Genomic DNA, 8,134 nt, shown 5'->3' on the forward strand with positions numbered 1-8,134 from the left:
GCCCTTTCCGTGCCTGCAGCCTCCGTGCCGGGGCCCGGGGCGCGCCCGGGGCGCAGTCTGCGCGTGGTGGGCCGCGGCGGAGGCCTGCGTTAGGGTGGGTGCCCGGTCGCTGAAGCCGGGACGGCGCTGTCACCACTCCCTTGGGGCACGCGAGCAGCCCGCGGTGACCAGGAACGTAGTCGCATCGTTAGCCGGAGGAGAGTTTTCATGTTTTTAGGATTTGGGGATAATAACTTAAAAAAAAGCTTTCACACATATTAGTGCTCTAAGAGCTTCTAGATTTGGTACTAGCTCTGTATAGCAGTCCTTGTAGCGTGAGTCTGTATTGCCTGCTGCTTCCTCAGGGGCACTTCACATGGCATTTGAATCTCATCTCCTGTCCATCGTGAGGAAAGCTGTTGAGGGATCAGGGATGTGAATTGGGTTAATTCCAACTAAACAGTAGTCTGCGGTATGCTTGAGTTTTTCTGTATAAAGTCTTTCCTGTTTTGATGGTCAGTTGTTTATCGGTTGTCTTCTGTGACTGAGAAGGTTTAGCCAAAGTTGTTAGTTTAACTGAGTGTTTCACTTTTTTTATTATTACTTGTTTTGTATTCATTTTTTTAAACATAACTTACTTGTATGGAGCAGTGGGTAAGTGTATGATCTGGTGAGACTTTGACATTTCTTGACACTATTCCTAGTGGCAGAATACTTATTTGGTCTTATTTGATTATCTATTTATTTGATTTTGATGTGACTGATCATGATAACTTATGTCTTACCTTTGGGAGCAGAAGCCTTATCTTTGGGAAAGGAAGTAAAACTCACTTGGAAACTCATTGTGTACTCTCCCACTGCACACTTCTGTTTCCATGTGCATCTCTACCTTTTCTACTGTTTTTACATAGGCTCTATTATGAAAATTTCCTTAGGTGTTAATGAGGGTTAATTATTTCTCTAAATTATTTTCTAAGTGACCTGAGAACCATTCAGCATGTAGGTATTTCACGCATTGGGTGAAATAGTTGGAACTTCTTTCTGTTTTACAGGAATATTTTACAGAAATACATTGCAACTTAAGAAAGTAGACTTTAAAAATCTGAGCAAAACTGGGCCTGAAAAAACATCTCACGAACAACTAATTAATATGAAGAATAAATAAAACAAAGAAAGAGGTGGCAGTGATTTGGTGACATGACTGAAAGAAAGTCATCGCAATATGTAGAAAAGGCTCCAGACTGCCAGCTTGTGGTGAGTGTAGCATTGTTGGTGTAGTGGTAGTGTAAGGATATAGGTTCTCCATAAAGCATGCAATCTGAGTTGTAAGGATGTGAAATAACAACCTTCAGTAAGATGGATATCAGAAAAATCTATGCAAGGCATCTGGAAAGGAAGAAAGCAAAACCATTCTTATTTAATCTCAGTAGAGTAAATGTAGGTGGCCCCCCCCCACACCTTCCCCCCCCCCGCCCTGCTTATGCCTTTTATAAAGTTATCTGTTTTAGATATTGCGAATAAACACTTTTGTTTGCACTTTTAATTTAACCTGACATTAATTAAAAGTGATTTCAAAGTAACTGAACATCAATAAGTCATTGCTCATTCAGGACTGTAGTGAACTTATAAACTGGTGCCTTTAACAATCTGCAGAGTACCTAGTCCCTGTTGTGTTCTGTAGAATATCAGAAATCTAAGAAAGTGTCATCCCAAGAAGCTGTTTGAGTTCTCTGGAATATAGGTGTCAGAGAAGAAGGGAGCATCACCCAAGTAGCCATAACTTGTTATGTCATTCTCAATACTAGGGAGCCCACTGAATTTAGAAGGCTCTCAGGGAGCCTATACTAAGAGCCTAAGATCAGTTGGCAACTAGATTAAGACTTAGTCTCAGTTACTACTATTACAAAACTTGAAATATTTCTTTAAAATGTCCACTTCTCTGTCAATATTCTTTGTTACATTTTTGTTAGAAGATTGTAGAGCTTCGATTACTGCAGATAGAGCTTTGTGTTCTGTGGCCCTAGACTCTCTGGCCACTGAACTGTTCATCTTAATCTAAATTTTTCCTTTCTTTCATCCATCTATTTTTTGGTAGTGAAGATAATGTTGATATTGTACCAATGAATTGATGTGGTTCTGTCTTCCTGAATTTGTATACCATTGGAAACATTGAATGTTTAAATGGGCTATTGATAACCCCAGTGTAAGTAGTATTAACTGTTTTGATGCTGTTAGCTGCATAATTCTGCTAAAATTAGATAATGTATTTATCCCCAAACCTACTCTGATAATCTTGTTTTCCCTCAAACCTTCAGCTTCACTTCTGACAACTTCTATATCAGTGATGCATTTTCAGTATGAAACCATGAAGACAAAAACTATTTAAAGAGATGATACTTGTTAAGTCAAGCACATGTTTGTATGCATTAAGATAATATGTTTAATAAAATAACTTTTTTCTTTTTGTACAGAATCCAGCCTGTTCCAGGGTCCTGTGTCGACCATGCAAACTTAATAATCAAAACCTTAAAATAAAGGTCAGGAGTACTAAATTTGGATGTCCAGTTTGATTTCACAAGGGTGTGATTTTTAAAAACACTTAACATAAAAGAGTACTTTATATTTAGCATACATATCCCATTAACTTCAGCTGGCATTTGACACTGCTCATTCAAGCCAAGGTATGAAACTAGATGCTCAGAAAATTTAAAAAATGAGCACTTATTCACTCCTTAGGAGAATCACAGAATGGTTGAGGTTGGAAGGGACCTCTGGAGAAATTCTAAGTGATTTGCCTGACATAATACAGAATCTCTGTGGCAGAGACAAAGATAGAATTTGGTTTTTCATAGCAGCGTTCCCTGCCAAAACCATGATGCTGTTGTTGTTTTATATTAATTGCCTTGTTTATTACAAACACAACTGGCTAATCTCTGTATTGTCCTGGATTTATAACATGCCAGTGTTGTATGTCAGTGGTTTTGGTGTGGGGCTGTACATATGACAGAATGTTCATAGGATTCATCCTTACTATGACTAGAACAGACATACAATATGTCTGTTAGGAGTGCTCAAATTGAAGATCCTGTTCTAGCATCTTTTGGAGCTTATTGATGTTCTGCTGGCATTATGGGGTCATATTGCCTTATACATGATTTATATATGCATGAATTCAGAAGATCTCTTTATTAGCCAGCATCAGGCACTGGCCAAGTTACCTGTGTCTGAGACAAGGTAAAGAAACCTGCATAGGGCTCATTACTGCATAGTTGTTAACTGATATGTAAGAGTAGGGTTTCTCTGAACAGAGGATGCCTTTCTTTGGACTCTTTTGAAGCAATGAGTTATGTCTGTTGGTTTTTTTTAATGGGTTTTTGTTTGTTTGTTTTATGGATGTTTTGCTTGGACTTTTGCTTCTGGCTTTTTTTTCTTCCATTTTATTTTTCCTGCTCAGATTTTGATGTGACCTTGCTTTTTGTAGTCTTTCCCCATGTAAATGAGGAGACAGGGCTTTAATTCTGAATGAGCCCATCTATTTTGGGATTTCTTCTGCAGTAAATGACTAGGGATTCTAACAGCAAAGCTTCCTCCACTGCATACCATCTTAATCATCTGCAGACCAGGTCTGTCTTCTAGAATGAATGAGGAAGAGGTAGTACAGTAATTAAGACTGGATTTGTGTCTCAGTGCTGATTGAATTTTAGCTTAATTATACTAAGGCTGAAGTATTAACTCATAGTAAACATCAGAGGTTCTTCCTTGGTGGTGCATGTTTGAGTGACCTAAGAAGGAAAAAAACTTCAGTCACAGTTCACACTTCATTAGATGCCAGAGTTACCAGTTGTGATAATGACAACAAGGAACTGAGAATGGAGAAAGTCACTTTAAGAGATTTAATTCATAAAGGTTAATAATAAATAAAGTTCTGGAGATCTAAAGGATCTCCTTAATTTTATATAAAAGAGAACCACTTTTATTCTGAGGATGAGAAAGATGGTATATACAGGAATTGAGAGTTAGTGAGGCCAAAAGATTTTAAAAAAAAAAAAACTTGGGCTCTTCAGCAATTGGTGAACATGGATGAATACCAGTAGTATTTCGTCTCTGTTGACCTTTTTGTCACAATATGGTCAAAAACTTCAGGATCAGAGGAATCAAAGGGAAAATGTACACAAGTCTCCCTAACGATAGAACCATGAACACATTCAATAAAGATTTAGGAGTAAGAAAGGCCAAATGTTTTCTTTGATATTTGAGGCCAGAAGGTTGAACTCTGTTCTGGAATTGTCATCTAAGACTTTGGACCTTATATTCCCCTCAGTCTGGTATGAAAGAAGAGTCTGCCTTTCTACCTAAGTATTGATGATAACTGGGAGATGGGTCACTGATGCATGTATTTGTCTTTAAATACAGTAGTTTCCAAAGATCAACCAAAAGAGGTGCAGAAACATTACACCACCTCACAGACTGAGCATTACCAATTGTGTTTTTGCCATCACATTGCTGATGGTAGGGTCTCACGATAGGGTTTGAAGCATTTTACACAGAGTGCATACTGCTCTAGATTCTGAGAGTTTGGAAGCAATCTCTCTTTTGAGAACAACTGGCCTTGCGCAGTCACACCCCAGAGTACCTTGCCAGTGCCATTCTCTGTGACCGATAAGGTGGGTGAGATGAAAAAACATCCCCTTGCGGGATTCAAGGACTTGTTTACCATAGCAGCATTGTATCCTACAAGGCATGATATTCTAGGGGGCATTGAGATGTGGGGGAGTAAACCATATAGTGGGGAAGCCAGGCTTGAAAAATTTATAGGGATAGTTTGGCTTGAGGCATCTTACAGAGAGATGTCATGTGACTTGCCAAGATTAGGCAGTTTTGTTTTGCCATGGTGGTAGGATGAAGACCTACACATTACACGTTATGGAGGTCCAAAACCTCTCCTGAAATAAAGACTCTTGCAGATATTAAGTGTAGAAGCATTCCACTGAATTCTGCAAACTGGATGAGTATGAGATTAGAATCTCCTTGTAGGCATTTTGATATCTCAAGAATCTGTGGAGTGGGTTCAGCCTTTTTCTTGTCCCTTTACCAGCCAGCTTTTCAGACAGGGAGAGGGATATAGAGCCCCATCCAGGGAAAGTATGTACCACTTAGGTGCTGTGGCAAGTCTTGAGTTGGTCTTTATTAATCCGTGAAGACGATACTATGTAGGTAATATCATTTAGCAATGTAAAAATGTGTCTCATAAAAATTGATCCACAAGGGAAGAGAGGAGGATGCCAAAGCAGATGAATGACTTCTGTATTTACAAGATTGCATGATTCTTCCCTGTTGAAATGATTTTCTTGAGCATTTGATAACTGGTGACAGCTGCTAAACAGAAGATATGCCTTCTGCGGAAGTCTTTTTTTGCACAGTGAGTCAATAGTGGCAACTTGAGTCAAAACCTGATGCTGATAAACAGGAGCATGAAGATTCTGGTGGACTGGGACCCAAAACATGTTGAAATATAGTGCCAAAAAAGGCAGCGAGTGTCCTGTTGTCCTCAAACAATGGTTCAGAGAGGGCCAGTTATATTTCTGCTTAAAATGGTATACTATTCCAGTAGCATTGTTTCCTCCCTTCCTGAAAATTGAGAGAATACTGTTTTGAGGCATTGAGTTTCACTTGTGAGATGGAACAGGCAACAGAAATGGATATCTTCAGGATTATAGAAGTGTGCTCAGGACTGATCAAATGTACCCACCAAGGAAAACTACATACTGTTACATTTTGAAAGGATATGAGCTAACATACTGATATTTAACATCAGGGTCTGAGGATCCTGATCTGGTAGCCTGTCATAAGGTTAATGAGAGGTGATTCAAAAGATGTGTAAGGCCTCTAGTACTGGGTTATGTGTCAAGCCTGCTCTGAATTTGCGCCATTGCTGAGAAGTACTATATCAGGAGTTAGTGCATGCATTCTGTGCCAGAGCCTGGAGAGTTCATAGCAAAAATTCCTCCTACTTTCTCACTGAGAATAATAATTGAGAGGATATAGAACATTGATGAACTTTGCCAGTGGGTTAGTAATTTGAGGTGGAGTCACTATCTTCACTATTGACAGCAGAAAATAAAGCCCAGCAGTCCATTGAAATTCTGTAGAGAATCTGAGGAGCAAGGAGGCCTTTCTGCATTAGGCCAAAGTAGAATAAAAGCCCCTCGTTTAAAAAACATTGGTAGATTAAGTTTGGGCACTGTAGCACACATTGTCATGGTAGATTCAAGCTGTGCTGTGAGTCCTGGGTCAATAGGTTGTTGGAATCAATGAGGCTGCTGTTATATTTTTCATGAAATCATTTTGCAACTACCACTTCCTGCCCTTATCAGCCTGAAGGTTAGAAGACTACACCTCATGGATGGGGTATTTTTACAAAATTTGCCCCATGCACAGGAGACAGAGCTGGAAGATGTATCTCAGGAAAAGTCATGCAAGTATTGCTTACCAGAGAATAAAGCATGGGTTAAAACTGCAAAAAGATGTTGAAATAGTACAAATAAATGCAAGGAGCATTGCATTATTGAAGGGATGTCTAACTATGGAGCACTGTAACTTTGCTGGTAGTAAAAAGAAACTGGAGAAATGCCAGACTTGTGCATCAGATGTGAGAATATGGACACCATCAAGCACCCTGTGGAAAATTTGTCTCCCGTTATAAACATTTGTTCAACTGCAGGACAGATATACATGTGGATTATCACTTAAAAGACAGAATGACATGTTTTCTAGCCTATATGGAATTTTATTATTGTTAGCATTACCTTCTTGACAGTATTTGTCACCCTAGTCATTTTTATCTCAGCCTGTTACTTAAGACTGTGCACTAATGTATGTGATTTAGTATGCTGCTTTCTCTTTAATTTCTTTCTCTCACAAGCTGAATTCCTATGCAACTATATGAACTTAAGTCAGCATGTTGTAAGACTTCTGAGACTGACAATGATTATTTAAATGATGTAACCAGAAAGTGATTCCTCACAAGCTGGACACAAATGAGTTCATATTGTCCTCCCCCCCCAATGTGAAATTGAAGATGTTTGGCCAATCTGATACTAAAGATCTATTTCTGCACTGAGTGCACTGTACAAATGTTAGCTCTTTTAATGGATTCTGCTTTGTCAGAAAGAAAACTGCTGGATGGTCCCTGATGGGGAAAAATGAGTTAGAAAGTATTTGCACTGTGTATTCCACAGGAATTCACTAGCTAAGTTACTTAAACTCTCTGGACTTTAATTCACTTTCTACAAGTAAATAATGACAGGTGTATCTATTTCTGATGTCCTAGTCATAAACTTATTGTTGGACAAGCTGCTGTTTGAGGTAAGCAAACACAGTCGTACTAGAAACGATGTAAGAGTAAACAGGTAAGTTATCTTGAAGAAAGCTTTACCCAGTGGATGGTTGTTACAGATGGATGAAGAGGACCATACACAGTCTTTACTGCTTTTCTTTTCTTTTTAATACATACAGGGCTTGCTCTGTATGATAGGCAAAGACAAGTGTTTGTCTTGTACTGGGCTATCTTAAAAGAAGACATTTAAGCATGTGGGTGCAGCTGTCTCACAGAAGTATACACAGTAAAATCCTCCAGATCTAGAATATGGCTGTAGTGGCTGTCTAAAAATAATATGTAACAAAGGGCGTTTTTTGCGTGGAGAGCTAGAAATAACTTGCTTTTGTGTTGTCAAAATGTAAGGATATTGCTGATTATTTAAAAGCAAAAGCACAACCTCCAGAAGAGTTCACTTTCAAGCTCTGACATTCCCTAAAGAAATAATAAATGCCAGGGAGTGTAGTTTTGAGCCTTGGCTTTCCAACAATCAAGTCCTGTGCTGTCTCCTGCCCCCCATTTTGTTCACCCTGAGCTGAGTGTTTTGGCTTTCTCTGCAAGGGCGGACATTACTGAGCTCACTCGGTGAGCCCGAGCGAGCCGCTTCGCTACTCGCCCGAACAGACATCGCCAAGCAGGCGGGGCCGGGCCGGGCCGGGCGAGACCGGCCTCAGCCAGTAACGGCTCGGCGCGGGGCCACGCGGCCCCTTCCCGCCGCGGTCCCCGAGGCGCAGCGCGCGCCCCGTGCCTGCTCGTGCCAGGGCGCGAGGCGCCCCCACC

The 8,134-nt window shown here is 40.0% G+C and overlaps 1 long non-coding RNA gene across 1 annotated transcript; it reads left to right on the top strand.

Annotated features, from left to right (window-relative positions):
* The first annotated feature begins 6 nt into the window (after window positions 1-6).
* Window positions 7-2,531, top strand: LOC112968175. The gene is made up of 2 exons (XR_003254273.1): window positions 7-1,233; window positions 2,451-2,531. It is a non-coding gene; the product is annotated as an uncharacterized LOC112968175 (long non-coding RNA).
* Window positions 2,532-8,134: the final 5,603 nt, after the last annotated feature.

Source organism: Apteryx rowi, unplaced genomic scaffold, assembly GCF_003343035.1.
Source record: "Apteryx rowi isolate R43461 unplaced genomic scaffold, aptRow1 scaffold_1069, whole genome shotgun sequence".
Taxonomy (NCBI): domain Eukaryota; kingdom Metazoa; phylum Chordata; class Aves; order Apterygiformes; family Apterygidae; genus Apteryx; species Apteryx rowi.